Source organism: Dama dama, chromosome 6 (assembly GCF_033118175.1).
Source record: "Dama dama isolate Ldn47 chromosome 6, ASM3311817v1, whole genome shotgun sequence".
Taxonomy (NCBI): Eukaryota; Metazoa; Chordata; class Mammalia; order Artiodactyla; family Cervidae; genus Dama; species Dama dama.
The window spans coordinates 43,050,670-43,074,827 of record NC_083686.1 but is presented as its reverse complement, the minus strand read 5'-3'; the positions used below and the strand labels follow the sequence as shown (position 1 = coordinate 43,074,827).

Sequence of the window (24,158 nt, the reverse complement as noted above, 5' to 3'; positions counted from 1 at the left end):
GCCTCTTATAACAGTCTTTGTTTTATTTATTTTAAAAACTATTTGTTTATTTATTTGGCTGCGTCAGATCCTAGCTGCAGCACTTGGGATCTTCATTTCATCATGCAGTATCTTTTGCTGTGGTGCATGGACTCTCTAGTTGCAGCATACGTGCTCAGTAGTTGCAGTGTGTGGGTTTAGTTGCTCTGTAGCATGTGGGGTCCTAGTTCCCCAACCAGGGTTTGAACCCACATCCCCTAGATTGCAGATGGATTCTTAAACACTGGACCACCAGCAAAGTCCTGACATATGTATAGTTTTTATTTACTTGTGATATATGAGTTCTGTTTTTGCCTCTGTTTTAAGAAAGTGATGAAGTATAAAACTTAATGTCTATGGAATATGGCTGTTGACTCTGAAGAGTATCCATATTTGTAAAGTGGATTAATTTAGCCAATTTATATGCCATCTTCTACTTAAAATGTCAATTTTGGTTTAAATGGAATCATCAAAACTTTTATGGAAAAATATTATTTGCCTTTTTTATGTTCTTTGGTTTCATTTTAGCCAAGATATTTGCTGAAGTTTGAATAAATTTACCTCTCCAAACCTACCCATTGGGAAAGAGATGGTGCTACTTCACCAGTGATGCCTCATGAAGCAAGGTTAAGAAATCTCATGTAAGAAAGAGTTATTTCAGCAGCTGATACTGAAATAAAATAGAAAATGTAATTTTAATCAATTGAGAGTTTTAGCAATTACCTTACTATTAGTTTGTGATCTACTTTTATTTTCTGGTCCTCTTTATGTTGATATTATGGAAATAGTCATAAAGGAAGGTGAAGAACAACTTCAGGTGCAGCATCAGAAAACTTTCACGGTGAAACTCCAGCTATGTTGCAGTCAATATACTGCCTATTCAGTGGCTTAACAGATCATGATCTTTGTGAATTAAATGGATGCCCCTTGGATCCTGATGGCTCTTTCATTCTTAATGGATCAGAGAAGTATAGTAGCCTTATGTAAAAAAAAAGAAAAATTACACAGTTAGCATTAGATTTATATTATGAAAGTTGAAATTAAAATGTAAGCCTTTATACAGAATAATCTGAAAGTGGCATTTGAATTATTTAGGAGGGTGACAGCTGAATTTACATACCAAGATTTTATTCAGCTGCATATACTATGTACTAGAAATTTGGTTAGTTGTAGGTTTCTATGGAGCAGTTTTGCAAATGGAGTTTATAAAATTCAAGAATTGATGTTCAACGAGCCTATATGATGACATTAAATTAAGATGCAGCTTTCACTGTTCTTTCTACTTCAAGGACCTTGTGGATTTTTATGGATATAACTTTTATTGTCCATGTAGGTTGTGATTGCTCAAGAGAAAATGGCAGCACAGTCTATGTGTTTGCCAAAAAGGATTCTAAATATATGTACACAGGAGAGTGTGGATCATGTCTGGAGACGTGAAGTATCTCTGCAGAGATACTGATTCAGGAGGGCCTAATTCCTTGGGGCCACATTTCCACACCTGTTTGTCCATTAAGCTGTTCAAGGAGTCTTACTGGATTGTCTGGTTTCCCTTAGAGGCCCACCTACCCATGAATGCTCCCACCAAGGCCCTACACTCATCTTGATCCTCCTCAACTCCTTGCCTTTTTTCTGTAAGGCATAGTCTTATTACTTCCTTGTGGCCTGTGACACTAGTTTATAACTCTTGAGAGAATATTATAAATGCAAAAGGACTTCCCAGGTGGCACAGTAGAATCTGCCTGCCAATGCAGGAGACGGGATTGGATCTCTGGGTCAGGAAGATCCCCTGAAGTAGAAAATGGCAACACACTGCAGTATTCTTGCCTTGGAAATTCCATGGACAGAGGAGCCTGGTGGGCTACATGGGGTTCCAATTAGTCCTGAGACACGACCGAGCAACACACATAAATGCAAAAAAAAATCTTCTCTTGTTTTTATCTTGAATGTTTTGAAACACTGAAATTTTTGGAAAGGATAGACTTTTTTTTTTTTTTTTTTGGTAGACTATCCTTCAATTTGGATTTTTCTAAAATTTCCTCATGATTATATTCAATTTATGCCATTTCTTGGCAGGACAAATCTAGAGGTCATATTGTGTGCTTCCCAGGACATCATATCAGGAGTCACATGATGTCATTATGTCCCATCATTGGTAATGTTAACTTCACAGTGGCAGCTGTTAGGTTCCTCCACTCTATAGTTACTATTTTTGTGGAAAGTTTTATTGAGTCTAGATAAATATGCATTTCCTTATCAGTCTTTTCCATTGATGATCTTTGTCTAAGGCATAATTGATATTCATCAATGGAAAAGATTGATGAGAAAATGCATATTTATCTAGACTCAAAGCTGGGCTGAATAAAGCATAAGCTGGAATCAAGATTGCTGGGAGAAATATCAATAACCTCAGATATTCAGATGACACCACCCTTATGGCAGAAAGTGAAGAAGGACTAAAGAGCCTTTTAATGAAAGTGAAAGAGGAGAGTGAAAAAGTTGGCTTAAAGCTCAACATTCAGAAAACTAAGATCATGGCATCCGGTCCCATCACTTCATGCAACTAGATGGGGAAACGATGGAAACAGTGACGGGCTTTATTTTCTTGGACTCTAAAATCACTGCAGATGGTGACTGCAGCCATGAAATTAAAAGATGCTCCTTGGAAGAAAAGCTATGACCAACCTATACAGCATATTAAAAAGCAGAGACATTACTTTAAGGAAAGGTCCATATAGTCAGAGCTGTGGTTTTTCCAGTAGTCATGTATGGATGTGAGAGTTGGACCATAAGGAAAGCTGAGCACCAAAGAATTGATGCTTTTGAACTGTGGTGTTGGAGAAGACTCTTGAGAGTCCCTTGGACTGCAAGGAGATCCACCCAGTCCATCCTAAAGGAGATCAGTCCTGGGTGTTCATTGGAAGGACTGATGTTGAAGCTGAAACTCCAATACTTTGGCCACGTGATGCAAAGAACTGGCTCATTTGAAAAGACCCTGATGCTGGGAAAGATTGAGGGCAGGAGGAGAAGGGGATGACAGAGGATGAGATGGTTGGATGCCTCATGCCGACTCAATGGACATGAGTTTGGGTAAACTCCAGGAGTTAGTGATGGACAGGGAGGCCTGGTGTGTTGCGGTCCATGGGGACACAACTGAGCAACTGAACTGAACTGAACTGAATAAAACTTTGCACAACAGTAATAACTTTATTTTACAGTGGAAGAACCTAACAGCTGCCACTGTGAAGAAACTTCTCGCTGTGGCTGAGTGTGTATAGATGCAAAAAAAATTTATTGTTAATCTTTAATTATAGCTTATTATAGGGTTACTAAGTACACAATGCTTTTGATTTTACATTTTAGTGCAATCAAGATTTTTGTTAATGGCTGCTGAATTGGAATACATAAATACCTTGAACAGCATATGAACACTCTGTGGAAATTGTGGTGTCAGATGGACATCATTGTGTCCCAAGTAAGAGTCTTTAACTAAGATCTATGGGATTTTCAAACAAGGCATAAGACTAGTGAAAGTTATCTTTGTATTTGTATCTTTCTTGAACTGCTTTCCTTTGAATTGTAAATTTTAGTCAAAAGTTTAAATGATACTTTGAGCTAAATTTAATTATAAAATATTGCTGGCTTTATTGCTTGAGATATATGCATCTAAAATTTTGACATGTAATTTAAGTTATTAAATTATAGTTTAGAACTCAAATTACATTTTAAAGTAAAAAATTCTTTTGAGAATCTTTTTGTAAAGCTGACAGCAATATTTTTTAAAAAATGAATGAGGAACTTCCCTGGTGATCCAGTGGTTAAGAATCTTCAGAGGGCACAGGTTCGAACCCTGGTCAAGGAAATAAGATCCTGCATGCAGCACAGCTTAGCCAAAAACTCTTTTAAAAAAGAGAGAGAAACAGAGAAAAATGGATGAGCATTCTGATTTCCCCTTTGTCTTATTCTAGAGATTCATTCATGAAATGTGATACACCTCTAGATTTTTTCATGTTTAGATAGCTGTTAAAGTACCTTGGGATTAGGGTGAATTTTTTTTAATCATTAAAATAGAGTATGAGTTCAGTTCCTCCCCAAAATAGGGCTTTTGCTTTTAGTGTACTGTATTGAGGGATAGGGCTCAGACTTTTGATTCTCTCAAATACGCATCTGGAGTCTGTTTTGGTGAAAATGGGTTTAGAGAGAAACTGTAACACACTTTAGCCAGAGCTGGTCTTCTGTCTATGTAGCAAAGCAGAGAATTGAGATTTGGCTGCTCCAGGTCTTGCTCCAGTGGATGATAGACCCTGAGTTTTGACCTGAGTGTTTTCATAGCTTGAAGTTCAGGAGCAGCATGCTTCACTTGCAGAGAAAACCGGATAACCAACACTGGCTGTGTCTCTATGACTGAGAACTTACTGTTAATGCGTGTATTTCTGAAGAGAACTGCCTTCAGCTTTTCTGTGTTCTCTAGGGTAAAATTAAGTTCTTCATGTTGTTTTAGGCCTCTTTACCTTTCCATGGGCAAATTCCCTCAACCTGGAATGCTTGTGCAACCTATTTCCCATGCCTCCTCAAAAATGGGTAATAGGAAGAGAGGTGCTTATTACTTTTTTCAGGTAAATCTCACTTATTATGTAAAACTTTAGTATTGACTCTTGTCTTCTTCAGTGTACTTTACCTGACCCACCAATTTGATTTAGATCAGAGATTAGCTAACATTTTCTGTGATATTAAATATTTTAGTCTTTGTTTACCTTACAGTGTCTGTTGTGTATTCAACCCTGCCATTGTAGTGAAAAGCAGCCATAGACAGTACATAAACCAATTAAACTTTATTTACAAAAGTAGGTGGCAGATGAAGGCAGATTTGGCCTGCAGGCTATTCTCTGAGCCCCTGATTTAGACCTATCTCTGTGACTGTATATGGCATATTTTCCTTAAATAAATTCTGACAGAATGTGTACACCAGATGGTATTATTGGTATATTTGTCTACTTCACTCACTATACTATTCACTTCTTGGAGGCAGGGAATGTGTCTTAACAGGACTTTGTATTTTCAGCTCTGAGCATGGTGCCTGACACGTAGTGTCCAACAGTGAGTGTTTGTTGAACCTATAAATGGACCCTGTGTCCTTGGACTGGGCTCTTTAATCTCCTGTTGAAGAGCGTTAGGAGCCTCTAAGTAGGAATATTGTGTTTATTTTTCATGAGTCTAGTACTTTTCTCTTCCTTCATATTTTCTGATAACCAGAGGTCCTCATTTTGCTGGTTTCTAATAGACTTTCCTGTCAATAGTCCTTTCTAGATCTACTGAAACTCATATATTTCCTTTGGAGCACATGATACTGTTTAGTCTTCGAGGAGAACACAGCTCACTTTATTTCTTCCTGTTAAGACAACAGTTATATTCTATTAGCTCTATTGTAATATAATATTCTATGTTCTATTCTGAGTTCTCTAAGGATTCAAAGCAGGCATTTGAGAATGCCACTCATACTGTTTTGGCTCCCAGTGTTTCATCTTAGGTTGTTTTCTATGGACTGGAAGTGGGCTCAGAATGTAGCACATTTTCTGTTTCTTGACTTTGGACTCTCTGGGAGAACTTGATGTTTTTGACCAAGCTTTTATGATTTACTATTGTTTTTAAACTTACTAATCAAAGTCTTTTCCTAATAAACCTGATCTTTTTTTAAATAAAAGTATCCAGATGTGATTTTACTTTTTTAAAGTACTATTGTGATCGCTTTTCGGCCTTTTGGCTAAGATCAAGTGTAAAGTACTATTGTGGAAAAATGCTGTTTTTCTATTTTCCAACTAACCAGCTGTTCGTTTCTTAGTTGACTTCCAAAATTATATATTAGATATAAATAATTCACTGGAAATTCTTCTTTGTTTCCTTTTTGACATATCTTTATATATGCATGCATTCATGCTAAGTCGCTTCAGTCATGTCCGACTCTTTGCAACCCTATGGACTTTTAGCCCTCCAGGCTCCTCTATCCATGGAATTCTTCTGGCAAAAATACTGGAATGGATTGCCATGCTCTCCTCCAGGGGATCTTCCCAATCCAGGGATCTCTTAAGTCTCCTGTATTGGCAGTCAGGTTCTTTACCGCTAGTGCCGCCTGGGAAGCCCATCTTTATATACAGATACTTCAAAATCTGAAATGCTCTTAATAATTATTATGTCCTCTATTGCATATTTTCATGGAGTATATTTTCTAGTGCTTCTCAGTAGAAATAAAATTTAAGTTACATAAGCAATTAAAATTTTTCTAGTTAGCTATATTAAAACTAAAAAAGAGATAGAGGAAAATAATTTTAATAATATTTTTATTTGACATGATACTCTAAAATATTTTAATTTCAACATATAATCAATGTAAAAATTATTAATGAGATTTTATGTATTTTGTGTGTATGTGATATGTCTTTGAAGTCCAGTGTGTAGTTTATACCAACAACATAATTCATTTCAGAATTCAATTCATATTTCAGGTGCCCAGTGATGACCTGTGCCTAGTGACTGCTCTGTTAGACAGCTTGACTATAGACCGTTTGTCTGATAGGCGATTGTGAGAAGTCAGGCTTATAACTGGGAAAGCCTGATCAAAGCAGAGTGATATAGGGCTGGATATTGAAAGATTACAGAGTGAAGTATGTATAATTATCAAAGAAGCAAAATAAGAAATTGTCATATACAGTTGACCCTTAAGCGACATAGGTTTAAATTACATGGTTTCACTTATATGTGGATTTTTTTTTTTTTTTTTGCCACACCACGTGGCATACCAGATCTGACCAGGGATTGAACCTGTGCCCCCTGCAGTGGGCAGCGTGGAGTCTTAATCACTGGACTGCCAGGGAAGTCCTGTATGTGGATTATTTTCAATAAACACATTAGAAAATTATTTGGAGATTTGGAACAATTTGAAAAACATCACAGACTAGCCATGTAACCTAGAAATATTGAAAAAAATAAGAAAGATATGTCATGAATGTATAAAATATATTTAGATACTAGTTTATTTGATCATTTTCTACCATAAAATATATAGTAATCTATTATAAGAAGTTAAAATTTACCAAAATGGGTGCAATGACTTATAGATAGTACATGATCCAGTATACATGATCCATTTACATGCAAACATGTAAAGCTGCAATTTTGAATCATAACTGCATAAAATTAAATGTCGTGTACTATTATAATTGATCTCTTAATATTGTGGTAAGCTCAAGTATGTTTTGTTGTTTGTTGCTGTTTAGTTCTTAAGTCATGTTCAACTCTTTTGCAACCCATGGACTGCACCCCAGGAGGCTCCTCTGTCCATGGGATTCTTCAGGCAAGAGTACTGGAGTGGGTTGCTATTTCTTCCTCTGGGGATATCCACTTAAAATGCCATGAGACTCTAATCATTTCCAGGTGAGCACTTCATCTTTCCAGTAAACTGCATATCACAGTAAAAAGTGATCTCTTGCAGTTCTTGTATATTTTTCTTTGTGTTTAATGCAATACTGTAGACCTTGAATAACACCATGAGACCAATATGAAGTGCCACTAGTGATTCTAGAAATGCTCCCATGAAGCAGAGAAAAGTCATGACATTTCAAGGAAGAGCTGAATTGCTTGATGTATACTGTAGATTGAGGTCTGCAGCTGCAGTTGCCAGCCATTTCAAGATAAATGAATCCAGCATAAAAACCATTATAAAAAGAAAAAAATGAAAGGAAATGTGTGAAAACATCATTACACATATGCCAGCATGCATGAAAATTTACCTTTTGTGAAATAACTTTTTATCTTATATCAAAAATGCAGTTTTTATGTGGGTGTAGAATTACTATAAGAAAAGCATACCTACTAATATGATTTGAGAAAAAGCAGTCATTATTATATGATGACTTAAATGGAAAGTGAAGGATCTTAATGCCAGCAAGGGTTGATTTGATCATTTTAGAAAGGGGTTTGACTTAAAACATGTCAAGATAACAGGAGCAGCAGCTTCTGCTGACCAAGAAGCAGCAGATCAGTTCCCAGGCACCATTAAGAAAATCATTGAGGAGGAACAATAACAGGCTAAACAGGTTTTTAATGTAGACAAAAAGAGCCCTGTTCTCGGTGGAGGCGGGCAGGGGGGAAGTGCCACAAAGGACATTTACTAGTAAGGAAGGAAATCGAGTACTAGTTTTAATTCAGAAAGGGATAGGCTAACTCTCCTGTTATGCACAAATGCAGTGGGGTTTAGGATAAGGACTGCCCTTATCTATAAGATCCCTGGGTCGGGAAGATCCTCTGGAGAAGGAAATGGCACCCCACTCCAGTACTCTTGCCTGGAAAATCCCATGGACGGAGGAGCGTGGTAGGCTACAGTCCATGGGGTTTCAAAGAGTCGGACACGACTGAGTGACTTCACTTTATCTATAAAGCTGCTGACCCACAAGCCTTGAAGGGAAAAGATAAAACACCAGCTGCCAGTGTTTTCGTTGTACTGCAACAAGGAAGCCTGGATAATGAGAACCCTTTTCTTAGATTGGTTCCACTGATGCTTTGTCCTTGAAGTCAGTAATTATATTGCAAGTAAAGAACTGCCTTTTAAGACACAAATGTACAGAACAGACTTTTGGACTCTGTGGGAGAAGGCGAGGGTGGGATGTTTCGAGAGAACAGCATGTATATTATCTATGGGGAAACAGATCACCAGCCCAGGTGGGATGCATTAGACAAATGCTTGGGCCTGGTGCACTGGGAAGACCCAGAGGAATCGGGTGGAGAGAGAGGTGGGAGGGGGGATCGGGACGGGGAACACATGTAACTCCATGGCTGATTCATGTCAATGTATGGCAAAACCCACTGCAATGTTGTGAAGTAATTAGCCTCCAACTAATAAAAATAAATGAAAAAAAAAAAAAAGAACTGCCTTTTAAAGGTTTCTTTTTATTGGACAGTACCCCTGGCCACCCAGAACCCCATGGATTCAACACTGAAGGTGTTGAAGTGGTCTTGCTGCCTCCAAATACAACATCTCTAATTCATCCTCTAGATCAGGAAGTCATAGGGACCATTATGTCTCATTACACGTAGTGCTCTATGTAAAGGATTATCAGTGCTATGGGAGAGAACTCCATGGAAAGGTCCTGGAAGTCTGGAAGGACTACACGATTGAAGATGCCATCATCATAGGAAAAGCTGTGAAGACCGTCAATCCCAAAGCAATAAATTCTTGCTGGGGAAAACTGTGCCCACATGTTGTGTATGACTTCACAGGATATACACAGAACCAATCAAGGAAATCATGAAGGACATTTTGGATAATGGTAAAAAAGGTGGGGGTGAAGGGTTTCAAGATAGGGATCTTAGAGAAATTCAAGAGCTAATAGGCACGATACAAGAGGAATTAGCAAGAGATGACTCAGATAGAGTGCTTCCGAACCAGTGCCACACAATGAGGAAAAAGACATGGAAGAAGGAAGAAGCAGTGCCAGGAAACAGACTGATATTAGACTATCTAGGGCAAGAGTTCTGATCATTAAAAACTGCTTTTGACTTTTACAGCATGGACCTTTCTATGTTCCTGGTGCTGGAACTGAAGCACACAGTGGAGGACGGATTCGTACTTTATGGAAACATTCATAGAAAAATAAAAAAGCAAAAAAGTCAGAAATTAGGGTGTATTTCCATCAAGTTACACCCAGTGTGCCTGCCTCTCTTGCCTCCCCTCCCATGCCTGGGACAGCAAAGCCAATCCCTCCTCCTCCTCCTCCTCCTCCTCAGCCTAGTCAATATGAATCAAAGACACCTAGGATGAAGACCTTTGTGAGGATCCACTTCCGCTTAATGAATAGTAGATAATCATCATGTCCTGCAGTTAATCAACCTATCTGTTATGTATGTGTGTGGGTTCTTGTATTAAAGTCTAGTAACTGCTACAAGAACTGTATGAGATGTTGTGTCATCATCATCATCACCTAAGGATTCACCATATAGAACGTCATGTGCAAGACTTGTGTTGAAGTGGAAAGCCTACCTTATATAGAAATAAGATAAGTGGCATTTAATATTAATAATGTGTTAGTTTTCCTACTGCTTTATAAATTTGCTTTCAAAGAATTGCATTATCATACAGTATGCATTTCTCTCCCTTCCAATGGGAAAACCTGTATATCAGCCTGTTGTCATAGGTAGGTGGATTTTTTAAAATGTAACAGTGTTTCCAACACTGTATTATGAATACGACTGTAATGCTGTATACCATGAAAGTTCTATAAGGATTCACTCACTGTGTCTAAGCGAAGCCACTGTGAAACAACTATATCAGTTTCACTAAGCTTACCATAAAGTAATCATATTGCTGCTGCTTCACTATCGGTGCATGAGTCTTTAGATCTATGAATATATAATATATAAATGTGAATTTGTTTTTCATGTTATCTTTTTATTTGTTATGTCTAGAATTAGTAATTCATATTGTATCTACAATGTTTTATCTCATATATATAGTATGGATATAGGTGCTGATAGATAATTAATCTTGTAAACAGATAATATTAACTTGTGGTATCAGTATCGATAGTCTCTAGTTTATTAAAAGAGTACAATCAGTCAGTTTAGTCGCTCAGTCATGTCCTACCCTGTGACCCCATGGACTGCAGCATGCCAGGCTTCCCTGTCCATCACCAACTTCCAGAGTTTGCTCAAACTCATGTCCATTGAGTCGGTGATGCCATCCAACCATCTCATCTTCTGTTGTCCCCTTCTCCTCCTGCCTTAAATCTTTCCCAGCATCAGAGTATTTTCCAATGAGTCAGTTCTTTGCATCACATGGCCGAAGTATTGGAGCTTCAGCTTCAGCATTAGTCCTTCCAGTGAATATTCAGTACCGATTTCTTTTAGGATTGACTAGTTAGATCTCCTTGCAGTCCACAGGACCCTCAAGAGTCTTCTCCAGCACCACAGTTCAAAAGCATCAATTCTTCGGCGCTCAGCTTTCTTTATGGTCCAACTCTCACATTCATACATGACCACTGGAAAAACCATAGCTTTGACTATATGGACCTTTCTTTAAAGTAATGTCTCTGCTTGTTAATATGCTGTCTAAGTTGGTCATAGCTTTTCTCCCAAGGAGCAAGCATCTTTTAATTTCATGGCTGCAGTCACCATCTGCAGTGATTTTGAGTCCAAGAAAATAAAGTCTGTCAATGTTTTCCATTGTTTCCCCATCTATTTGCCATGAAGTAATGGAATTGGATACCATGATCTCAGTTTTTTGCATGTTGAGTTTTAAGCCAGCTTTTTCACACTCCTCTTTCAATTTCATCTCGAGGCTTTTTAGTTCCTCTTCGATTTCTGCCATAAGGGTAGTGTCATCTGCATATCTGAGGTTATTGATATTTCTCCCACAATCTTGATTCCAGCTATTCTTCCTCTAGTCCAGTATTTTGCATGATGTACTTTGCATGTAAGTTAAATAAGGAGGGTGACAATATACAGCCTTGATGTACTCCTTTCCCAGTTTGGAACCACTCAATTGTTCCATGTCTGGTTCTAATTGTTGCTTCTTGACCTGCATACAGATTTCTCAGGAGGTAGAAAAGATGGTCTGGTATTCCCATCTCTTGAAGAATTTTCCAGTTTGTTGTGAGCCACACAGTCAAAGGCTTTAGTGTAGTCAATGAAACAGAAGTAGATGTTTTTCTGGAATTCTCTTGCTTTTTCTAGGATCCAGTGCATAATGGCAATTATATTGCTGATTCCTCTGCCTTTTCTAAATCCAGTTTAAACATCTGGAAGTTCTTGGTTCACGTACTGTTGAAGCCTAGCTTAGAGAATTTTGAGCATTACTTTGCTAGCGTGTGAGATGAGTGCAATTGTGTGGTAGTTTGAACATTCTTTGGCATTGCCTTTCTTTGGGATTGGAATGAAAACTGACCTTTTCCAATCCTTTAGCCACTGCTGAGTTTTCCAAATTTGCTGGCATATTGAGTGCAGCAGTTTCACAGCATCATCTTTTGGGATTTGAAATAGCTCAACTGGAATTCCATAACCTCCACTAGCTTTGTTTGTAGTGATTCTTCCTAAGGCCCACCTGACTTCGCACTCTAAGATGCCTGGCTCTAGGTGAGTGATCACACCACTGTGGTTATCTGGGTCATTAAGATCTTTTTGTATAGTTTTTCTGTGTATTCTTGCCACCTCTTAATATCTTCTGCTTCTGTTAGGTTCATACCATTTCTGTCCTTTATTGTGCCCATCTTTGCATGAAATGTTCCCTTGGTATCTCTGATTTTATTGAAGAGATCTCTAGTCTTTCCCATTCTATTGTTTTTCTCTATCTCTTTGCATCGATCACTTAGGAAATCTTTCTTGTCTCTCCTTGCTTTTCTTTGGAACTCTGTATTCAGATGGATATATCTTTCCTTTCTTCCTTTGCCTTTCACTTCTCTTGTTTTCTCAAATATTTGTAAGATCTCCTCAGACAACCATTTTGCCTTTTTGCATTTCTTCTTCTTGGGGATGGTTTTGATCATTGCCTCCTATACAATGTTACAAACCTCTGTCCATAGTTCTTTAGGCACTCTACCAGATCTAATCCCTTGAATCTATTTGTCACTTCCACTGTATAATCGTAAGGGATTTGATTTAGATTATACCTCAATGGTCTAGTGGTTTTCCCTACTTTCTTCAATTTAAGTCTGAATTTTGCAATAAGGAATTCATGGTCTGACCAGAAACTATAAAATTCCTAGAGAAAAATATAGGCCAAACACTCTCTGACATAAATCACAGCAGGATCCTCAATTGCCCACCTCCCAGAGTAATGGAAATAAAAGCAAAAATAAACAAATGGGACCTAATTAAACTTAAAAGCTTTTGCACAACAAAGGAAACTATAAGCAAGGTGAAAAGACAGCCTTCAGAATGGGAGAAAATAATAGCAAACGAAGCAACTGACAAAGAATTAATCTCAAAAATATACAAGCAGCTCCTGCAGCTCAATTCCAGAAAAATATACAACCCAATCAAAAAATGGGTCTAAGAACTAAACAGACATTTCTCCAAAGAAGACATACAGATGGCTAACAAACACATGAAAAAATGCTCAACACCACTCATTATCAGAGAAATGCAAATCAAAACTACAATGAGGTATCATCTCAGGCCAGTCAGAATGACTGCTATCAAAAAGTCTACAAACAATAAATGCTGGAGAGGGTGTGGGGGAAAAGAAACTCTCTTACACTGTTGGTGGGAATGCAAACTAGTACAGCCACTATGGAGAACAGTGTGGAGATTCCTTAAAAAACTGGAAATAGAACTTCCTTATGACCCAGCCATCCCACTCCTGGGCATACACACCGAGGAAACCAGATATGAAAGAGACACGTGCACCCCAGTGTTCATCGCAGCACTGTTTATAATAGCCAGGACATGGAAGCAACCTAGATGTCCATCAGCAGACGAATGGATAAGGAAGCTGTGGTACATATACACTATGGAATATTACTCAGCCATTAAAAAGAACTCATTTGAATCAGTTCTAATGAGATGGATGAAACTGGAGCCCATCATACAGAGTGAAGTAAGCCAGAAAGATAAACACCAATACAGTATACTAACGCATATATATGGAATTTAGAAAGATGGTAATGATAACCCTATATGCAAGACAGCAAGAGAGACACAGATGTAAACCACAGTCTTTTGGACTCTGTTGGAGAAGGCAAGGATGGGATGATTTGAGAGGGTAGCATTGAAATGTATATATTATCATATGTGAATTGGATTGCCGGTCCAGTTTCAATGCATAAGACAGGGTGCTCAGGGCTGGTGCACTGGGATGACCCTGGGGGATGTGATGGGGAGGGAGGTGTGAGGGGGGTTCAGGTCGGGGAACACATGTGCACCTGTGGCTGATTCATGTCGATGTTTGGCAAAAACCACTACAATATTGTAAAGTAATTAGCCTCCAATTAAAATAAATAAATAAATTAAAAAAAAAAAAGAATTCATGGTCTGAGCCACAGTCAGCTCCTTGTCTTGTTTTTACTGATGGTATAGAGCTTCTCCATCTTTGGCTGCAAAGAATATATCCATCTAATTTCAAAAGTACAATAATGTAGTGTATATATAGTTTACATGTATTTTGTGTAATAATACTATTGTATAATATTAATAGTATATATGTAGTATATAATACACATAAAATTATCTTAATTGACTGTATATATTATCTGTATGGCTTCTGGTCTGCAATAGCCTGTTGGTTGTTAAGTTTTGGAGAAGTCAAAAATTACGTGTGAATTTTTGACTCCATTGGTGTTGGCGCCCCTAAACCCGGTGTTTTCAAGGGCTGCCTATACAAGCATCTTTGAAAAGATAGTCTGTATCAAAGCCAGTCACTGCCTTTGTTTACAATATATGCAAAACCATGAGATTCATGGAGAATTGTCTCCCAACATTCAGTTGTTATTTGTAACAAGTGATATGCATACATTGAAAGGTAAATATTTTACTTTAACAACTGCAGACAAAAAAAACAAAAAACAACTGCAGTCACTTGGTGATAGAATATGTATACATACAGGGCACTCCACAACTCCTCAAACCTTCAAATCAGATTGGACAGCACTACCCCATTCCCTGTTGCATACTGATTTTCTCAGAGTTCCAGCTTTTTATCGTGGCAGCCACCGAAAACCTAGATTCAGAGATATCTCATGTTATCAAGAGGAGGCAGTGCTCTCTGATGTTGGGATTGTGAATCTCGAGCTAGTGATCTATGTGGTGTACATTACATTCTGAGGGTCACCATGTTTTCCTCAAAATGTTGACACATCCTCTGAGTTCACTGAGGCTCTTTGGGACAACTTGGGAACCACAGTCCTAAGCAGTGGTGGAAGAAGGATTGATTCTGAATGACCTCTCAGACTAGTGCTGTCTTGGTAGTGTAGATTAAATGGTTGTTTTATCAGAGAGAAGTAAACTTCTATCCTCTTTCAGCCAGGTTTGTGGAAAGTCCTTGTTGCAGTGGCAGAGTCTTTATCCTAACTAGTATAATCTCCTAATAAATGTGACTGTGTCTCAGTGTGGTATTTGATGACATGTTCTTACATGGTGAGAGACAGTATTCACTGTGTGTGTCTTTTGTCTTTCCAGCCTCAGTCATCACCTCAGTCCCGATGTATTGAGCCCCTACTGTGCCCTGGCACTGGGCCAAGCATCCTCTCAAGTTCCAGTCCTCTCCGATGTTCCTCAGTCCCTTCAGCTGCAGACCAGCTGCTCTTGACCATTTAGCCACATCTAAGCAAGTCCCTCCCCATTTAGCAAGTAGGCTCTGTAAGGTTCATTGATGCTTTACTCCCAGGAGTGGTTGGTATGCTTTCATTGCTGGCTGAGCTTGGGCCGGGAACTCAATGAGAACAGGAGTGATCTGAACTGAAACCTGGATCAGCCCTTTTTGGCCTGTCTGGGTAGGACTAAGAAACATCAGACCAAAAGCCAATCTGACAAATCCAGCAGGACAGAATGTGTCCAGGAAGAAGCCTGCAGGGAGCAAGATAGAAGGTACTTGTTTTCACTGCCTAGTGCTGAGCTGGATTGCTGCTGGGGTAGTGAGCACTGTGTGTATCTATAAAAAGGAAGCAGGAAGGAGGACAGACTCTGGCCCGTCAGTGATTGAAAGGAGAGAAGAGATGAGGGATGACTGGGATGGCCCTGAGTGTTGGGAGAAGCAGACCCTTTGCCTACTCACTTAGGCTTAGACTTGTTGCTCTTTATCAAAAGACATAGTTTAGGAGACAAATTTTCCTAATAAATCAACCCTATGGCAAACAAAGGATTTCTTCACTCCTGCAAAGACTAACACACCACATTGCAAGTTAGGGTCATCTGTCTCACAAATATTCATTGACAATTTCATATGCATGGGTGCCCCTGAAAGTCTTTGAGTGGCAAATGCTTCTACAGAGCTGCCCTACCCTTCCCTTTCTCTTCAGAAAGGAATTTGTCCCTGAATGCCATAATCCAGATTCTGACACTTCCATTCTGCCCACATCACACCCTTTATCCTGCAGCTGGTCTGTGTGGCCAAACCAATGCAGTGTCCCTGGCACTGGATCCCCAACCTCTCATTGGTTCTTCTTCTTATTATTAATTTATTTATTTGACTGTGATGGATCTTAGTCGCAACCAAGGAATCTTCAATCTTGGTTGCAGCATGTGGATTCCAGTTCCCCGACCAGCCTGGGCCCCCTGCATTGAGAACACAGTCTTAGCCATTGGACTACCAGGAAAGTCCTTCACTGATTTTTTATATTAGCTTTGGTCAGTATGATGGAATCTGTTTCCAGTAAAAAAAAAAAAAAAAGAGTCAAAAGTGAAAGTGTTTCAAATGGCAAGTGAAAACATACGTGAAAGTTATATAGCGATTTCCCTGGTGGTCCAGGGAAAGTTATACAGAGATTTCCCTGGTGGTCCAGTAGTTAAGACTTTGCCTTCCAGTGAAGGGGACACAGGTTGAATCCCCTGTGAATCCTCAGTCAGAAAACTGAGATCCTATCTGCCTTGCAACCAAAGATAAAAATAAATATTTTAAGAAAGCATAAAGTATGAAAGAATTTGGAAACTATAAATGGCCAGGTTAATATTTGATATTATGGATTTTCTGAATTAATGAATATGTTCACCCGGGCAGAATTTTAGTTATGATGAAAATCATTGAACCAGAGGGGGACAGGGAGGTAGAAAACCTAGAAAGGAAAAGTTGGTGGCTTTTTTATAACCCTGCCCACCACAGAAAAGCAGTTGCCTCTTAGGCCTGTCAGGTCAGAGCTTTCTGCTCAAGTCAGACAAGCTTGTATAGTAGCCTTCTCCTCTGGCAGCTTTGCAAATTCCAGCTTTTCCAGCCACGATCTGAAAGCCTGTGCTTAACTCCTTCTCCAGATGGTAAAATTGTTTTTATTTGTCATTGTTTTTAATTCACCTAGATCCTTGACCCCAGTTAGCTCCAACTGGACCATTCATTCAGTGTTAGTCACAGAAATAGTATCTTCAAAGAATCAAAGCATTATTGTAAAGCAATTATCCTCCAATTAAAAATAAATAAATAAATAAATGAAAGCTTGAGTCTTTAAGAGTAGTTTGCAAGTCAAGTGTGACTCTCCCAGGCCAGTGGCAATGCTCTAGAGAGACATTACTCAGCTGGCTTCAGGCTGAGCGGCAGGAATTGCTGGAATTGGCGGTTCCCAGGGAGCCACTGCCCCCTTGTGTCTCAGCGCTGGCCAGGAATTGTTCCATGACAGGGAGAACATTTGGCAAAAGTCTGTAAAAGATTATTGGTGGGCTATTTCTGGCTCTTAATTTGTTGCTTCAATTAAGATTTCCTGTCGTCTTATGGCTTTTTAAATTGTAATCGTCCTTCTTTTAAAGCAGCAAAAATTTAAAAGGCATATTTATTATAATTAAGGACTGCCCAGGTGGCGTTAGTGGTAAAGAACCTGCCTGCCAAATGCAGAAGACGTAAGAGATGCAGGTTCAATCCTTGGGTCAGAAAGATCCCTTGGAGAAGGAAATAGCAACCCACTCTAGTATTCTTGTCTGGAAAATCCCATGGACAGAGGAGTTTGGTGGACTAGTCCATGGGGTCACAAAGAGTTGGACATGACTGAAGTGACTTAGCATAGCACATTATAATTATAAATATTCTCCTCAAAAATTTGTGTAAAAATTTTTTGCTAAATTTTGATGTATTTCCCCTGTATTTTTTTTTCCTTCATGTAAAAATGCCTAATTTTACTTGGAGGCAGAAAAAAAAAAAGCCACAGAACCACTGAATCTAATTTTATCCTAAGTGTTATATAAATATGATCTCTTATCCACAATAAGAAAATCAACTTTTGAATATGCCAAAGTATTAAGAGTTGCCTTTTTTTTTCTTACAAAATTTAAAATGTAAAGGATAGCATTTTTTTTCAAGTTTTTTTTGTCACACTCGGCATGCGAGATCTTAGTTCTCTGACCAGGAATCAAACCTGTGCCCCTGGCAGTGGAAGCACAGAGTCTTAACCACTGGTATCACCAGGAAGTCCCAGGGTATGTATTTTATATTTGGGCTTCACAGACAAAGTGTTTGGTTTAGTCAAGAAGAAGAAGAAGAAGAAAAGTGTGTCAAAATAACTGTATACCTTTAAAAAAATGATGAATAAAACAAAGTACTTCCTTAGTATTGTTGGGAATTCCATGGTGGTCCAGTGGTTAAGAATCTGCCTTGCAGTGCAGGGTACACGAGTTGGTCCCTGGTCTGGGAACTAAGATCCCACAGGCTGTGGAGCTACTAAGCACGCTTGCTGCAATTACTGAAGCCTCTGCTCCGGAGCCCTCACCCCATAGCTAGAGAACCTGCATGCCCCAACTAGAGAGAATCTGTGCAATGTGTGCCACATCTAAGATCACTAGAAGCCAATTAATTAATTGAAAGTAAATACTGTTGACAAACTATTCTGGTAAACTAGGATGCCTACATCAAGGCTCATGGCCAGGTGAGTCTCCTCCAGCACCCGGTGAGGAAGTGGCCGTCCCTGAAGGGTGAATGGCAGTGATTGGTGTCTGACCTGCTTTACTGCCTGAATTTCAGATTCTCCTGCTGCTCAAGATACTCTTACCTTCCTAAATCTGGCCATAGAATAGAGAAGGCAACAGAATGGAACTGAGGTAAAGTAGCCAGCCCACAAGTATGTACCAACACTTACTGTGTGCCAAGTTAGGAATACAGTAAAGAACATGACAAGTAAGGGTACTAGCCTCATGGAATTCACAGTCTATAGCAGATACCAGGCTTTCAGTTTCCAGAAGTGGGCGTTGTTTACTTTTCAGAGAAACTTAAGAGTATGATCCTGTAGGCTCTGCATGAACAGGGCAGTGCTTCATTCATCACTGTATCCTCAGTGCTCAACACATGTAATAGATATCTGCAAATATGAACGGCATAATTGAGAGAATGATCAGATGTAAACTGGATACTTAACAAAAAACCTAAACCAGTTTTGAGGTATGCTCTAAGGATTGTTCAAGATCATCTGGACATTCAGTCTCATTCCCCTTTTCAGTGTAATGAAGGAAAAAACGGAAATTCATTGTTGGCCAAGAGTCAAAACTTTGTTTCCTTTGTAGCGTGTGGGTTCTGTATTTTTGCCTGTTTGGGTGGAAGGAAGGAATTCAGGGAGGTTAGTGATTTTGTTGTCATTATTTTTTGAGGCCTTCTGGGCTGTTTTCTTTCTTCCTTTAATCAATAGATATGGACCTTGGGCTTCCCTGGTGGCTCAGCTGGTAAAGAATCTGCCTGCCAATGCAGGAGACGCAGGTTCAATCCCTGGTCTGGGAAGATCCCACATGCTGTGAAGCAGCTGGAATCAGGAGCCACACCTGTTGAGCCTGTGCTCTAGAGCCCGGGGGCTGCAACGAGATCCTAGCCCCCACTCGCCACAGTCAGAGAAAGGCCTGCACAGCCGTGAAGACCCAGCACAGCCAAAAATATGGAAGTAAAATAAATAAATACACACCGTGCCAGGCACTGCCCAAGCGCAGAAGATAACACGATTAGTAAGACTGGCAAGTACCCCAGCAGCTACTATTTCAGAGCTTTCCATGGATTGGTGGGCTGTTTTTTCCTACACTTACTTTGGGTAATTATAATCATTACATATCACTTTTATAATGAGAACATTTTTAAGAAGGTATAAAAAGAGTCTTCTTTAACAGGATGTATACAAATCTGAGTTTTCAGTACAACTGAGCATATTTTGGCAGCACTGCTTCCATTGCACAAAATGAAAAGAAGACCAGGCACTAATTTACCACAGAGAATATGTAAGTAAGCACACCTTTCAACATTTTAAATTTGTTTATTTTCTAACCAAGTGATTCCAGTTTTTTTAATTTATCCTACAGAGTGCTTGCATAAATAAAAAAGGACATATATGTGTGCACCATTTCTGTGATGGTAGAAAATGAAAAGTAATTGAAATGTTCATCACTCACTCGAGAATTGCATAAATAGGTCATTGTATGTCCATGTAATAGAATATAATACTGTTCTTTTTAATAAAATGAAGTAGATCTAAATGTACTGACTTGGGAAAACATCCATGATATATTGTTACAGGATCAGGTATAGGGCCAAAAATCAGGTTACTGATTTTACTCTTTCCTTAAAGGTATGCTGCTAAGTCACTTCAGTTGTGTCCGACTCTGTGTGATCCCATAGACGGCAGCCCACCAGGCTCCCCCGTCCCTGGGATTCTCCAGGCAAGAACACTGGAGTGGGTTGCCATTTCCTTCTCCAATGTGTGAAAGTGAAAAGTGAAAGTGAAGTCGCTCAGTCGTGTCTGACTCTTAGCGACCCCATGGACCGCAGCCTACCAGGCTCCTCCATCCATGGGATTTTCCAGCCAAGAGTACTGGAGTGGGGTGCCATTGCCTTCTCCCCTTAAAGGTATAGTTTTGTCTAACAGCCAACATTTTCCAGTGTTCTGAGCGCCTTATGTGTATGATCTTATTTACTCTTCACAGCAGCCCTGTGAAGTAAGTACCGTTACTGTTCTCACTCTACAGATGAGGAAACTGACTTAAATTTGTAACTTGCCTAATGAACACAGATACCTGACTTTGCGCTCATGTGCTAAGTCCCTCTGCTATATTCAGGAACCAATTACATAATTCTATCTTTAGCTTAGAATAGTTTCAGTTGGAATTTTCAACTTTGAATCAAGAGAATTCTCAGAAACAATCCAAATAGAGATCAATATAGACTGGATAAATTGAGACAACAATATAATGGAATACTATGCAGCTCTTAAAAAGAAGGAACTGCATATATTGACATGAAAACAAACATAAAGGAGAAAAGCAACTTCATAGAATACATGTGTTTTATAACAATAGAAGTTTGTACAGAAAAGCACAGAAGTAGTGATAGTTCAGTGTCATGAAAACAATACTTTCACAAAAACCCTTATAGTACCTGTTTATACATTTGAGTTTCTTTTTGAAATACCATTATTATCAGTTTTTTTCCTCAATATAAAAGTCTTCCATGATCATTGTTGTGGGAAATAATTGTTTAGTTTACTCAGGAGAGGAGAATGGGACTAAAACAGGGAAACTCTTTCACTTCACAGACTTCTGAATTGTTTGAATTTATTAGCTGAGTTTATATGATGACAACCCAACTCAAACTGCTATAAGCAAAAAAAAAAAAAAAAAAAAGTGTTGGAGGTAATACTGAATGGACAGCAGGCCAGCTCACAGAATCAAAGGAAAAGCTGACCAGCCAAGTATAAGCCATGGCAAAGTAGACAACCGAGGTGCCCCAGGGACCCGAAGTCCTCAAACCAGAATGCTGAGCCCCACTGAGACTGTGGGCCTTTGGTCTCTGCCCCCCATGGCATGTTGGCCTCGTGCTCTCCCACCACAGTCTTTCTTTGTAGTGAGGGATCACTGCTTCCAGCAGCTTCCAGTGACACAGACTGCCGATCCCACCACCTAAAAGGAAAAGGCTGTTCTCTGAGGAAGGACTCTGAATGGTCAAAAACAGACTGCAGACCAACCTCTGTGACCAGGGTAGTGGGAATTACTACTGGTCATGATTGGTTTGATTTGAACTACGTGCTCACCCTTCAACCTATCACCAGGGACAGGTTATGGGATCGACTAAGAAGGCAGTGGTTCCATTCAGCCAGAAGTTGGGAGTGGACTGAAGAAGGACAGTTGGAGCTAGAAAAAAATGCCTTTTTGGAGCAGAAGAAGGGAGGAAATGCTGGGCAAGCCAAATGATTACTGTATGCTACATGAGCATAAATGGCGGCTAAACATTTTTTAAAGCTATTTTCGTCGTGTATATGTGTATTTAAGTGCCAAGAATGTGTTAAGAAGGATATTTTCTGAAACAGATTTATTATCATTAAAAATTGTAATAGTACAGATAAGCAATTATAGTTAACATCTACTGATTTTTTTCTTCTTGAATTTTCCCTTATTTTTCCTCTGGGAACATTGCACCCAATCTCTCATCTCAGCTGAACCAATCATATATCACCTTATTTCCTGTGACCACAATTGGGCCTAAATGGTGGGTGTGTGATCAACATGAACCAATCAGGGTCTTGGCCCAGAAAAGGCTTTTTTTTTTTTTTTTTTTTTAAGTAATAAGGCTGTGGGGCCGTGACTCCAGCAGCCTTTTTCACCTGGAGTTGTTACAAAAGACTCATTTCCTGTCAGGTTAGGAAGTTGCTAGGATAGGATCTAGAGCTGCCAATTTTGCCTCCAACTCAGGGGGGTAAAGCTAGTCTATGAATGAAGTTGTTTATGCTGAAATAAGCAAAGATGAACATGAAGAGACAAGGAGTCTTAATGCATTAGAGTCCCTGGTACTAGGCACCCTCTGAGGCTAATGCCACCTCTACCCTCCAGCTCTTCTGCAAATATGACTAAATGGGACAGTTTCTTCTTTACATAAGGCTAGCTTGAGTTGGGATTCCTCTAATTTCAGCCACAAGACTCCTAATAATATAAATACAGATCAATAGAGAGGGCTAACTTATGGCACAATAATAAAATTCTATGCAGCTTTTAAAAGAACTACATATATTGATGTTAAAAACCTAAATATAAGGAGAAAAGTAAGTTTACAGACAGGGTGAATTTCTGTATGTGTGTGATTTTATATGTACCCACATATGTAGGGAGACTATGTTCCAAAAGGTTATTGGTCACCTCTGGAGGCTGCTATGGGCAAGACTTTCATCTTTAAATATACTTCTGTGTATTTTTAGCTTTCCTAAAATTTTATACTTTTTTTTCTATTATACTTTTATAAAACTTTTAAGCCAAAAATAACTACAGACATAATGTAGTTGTGGCACATTTATGTTATACAACTTCCTACTTTATTGCCTCTGTTCTATTAAAAACAGAGTTCTGGGTATTTGGAGACCAGGCTTCTAGGCCACAAAAAAATACGTGTTTTGTATGTATTCTATAACCTTTGGCAAGTTGGCTTGCCTCTGTGGGCCTCAGTTTTGTCCTTCCTAAGAGGGCTACTTGAAGTAACAGTAGCTACTATTTCAGTAGTGTCCATGGACCAAGTGCTGTGCTAAGCAGTTTCCTCACAGCAGCTCCATGAGTTGAGCATTATCCTTCTTTTCCAGATAAGAAACAGAAGCCCAAGTAAATATTGGAATCAGAATTCAAATTCATGTTAAGCCCACTCCCGAAAGCCATGTTCTTTTTATTACATACTCTCCCAGCCACCTCCTGCCTCATGTCTCAATTTTCTGGCCCCAGAATTCAGTTAAACCCAAGACTCGACTCAAAATCCTCTACCTGGACAACACTATCTTTCTAAATTAACTTTTGGTCACTTTTATTATTGCTACATCTGTATGTATGTTGCATCATACTTGAAGACAGGATGTCTCTACCTCAGCACTATTGTACAGGAGCCAGTGACCAGAACCGTCCCAAACAAAAAGAAATGCAAGAGAGCAAAGTGGCTGTCTGAGGAGGCCTTGCAAATAGCTGAGAAAAGAAGAGGAGGGAAAGACAAAGAAGAAAGGGAAAGGTATACCCAACTCAATGCAGAGTTCCAGAGAGCAGCAGGGGAGAGAAGAAAGCCTTCTTAAGTGAAAAACGCAAAGAAACAGAGGAAAACAATAGAATGGGAAAGACTAGAGATTTCTTAAGAAAATCTGAGATACCAAGGGGACATGTTATGCAAAGATGGGCACAATAAAGGACAGAAATGGCAAGGACCTAACAGAAGCAGAAGAGATTAAGAAGAGGTAGCAAGAATATACAGAAGAACTGTACAAAAAAAAAGGTGTTAATGACATGGATAACCATGATAGTGTGATCACTCACCTACAGCCAGACATCCTGGAGTGTTGAAATCAAGTGGGCCTTAGGAAGCATCATTACAAACAAAGCTAGTGGAGGTGATGGAATTCCAGTTGAGCTATTTCAAATCCTAAAAGATGATGCTGTGAAACTGCTGCACTCAATACGCCAACAAATTTGGAAAATTCAGCAGTCACCACAGGACTGGAAAAGGTCAATCCCAAAAAAGGGCAATGCCAAAGAATGTTCAA

General features: G+C 39.1%; 1 long non-coding RNA gene across 2 annotated transcripts; it reads left to right on the top strand.

Annotated features, from left to right (window-relative positions):
* Positions 1 to 2,025: 2,025 nt before the first annotated feature.
* LOC133058857 (uncharacterized) lies at positions 2,026 to 10,427 on the top strand. 2 transcript variants are annotated; one of them, XR_009693409.1, is made up of 3 exons: positions 2,026 to 3,490; positions 7,287 to 7,443; positions 9,574 to 10,427. It is a non-coding gene; the product is annotated as an uncharacterized LOC133058857 (long non-coding RNA). The 2 variants fall into 2 exon arrangements; XR_009693408.1 differs by having other exon boundaries at positions 2,026 to 4,631; positions 6,813 to 7,443.
* The last annotated feature ends 13,731 nt before the right edge of the window (positions 10,428 to 24,158 follow it).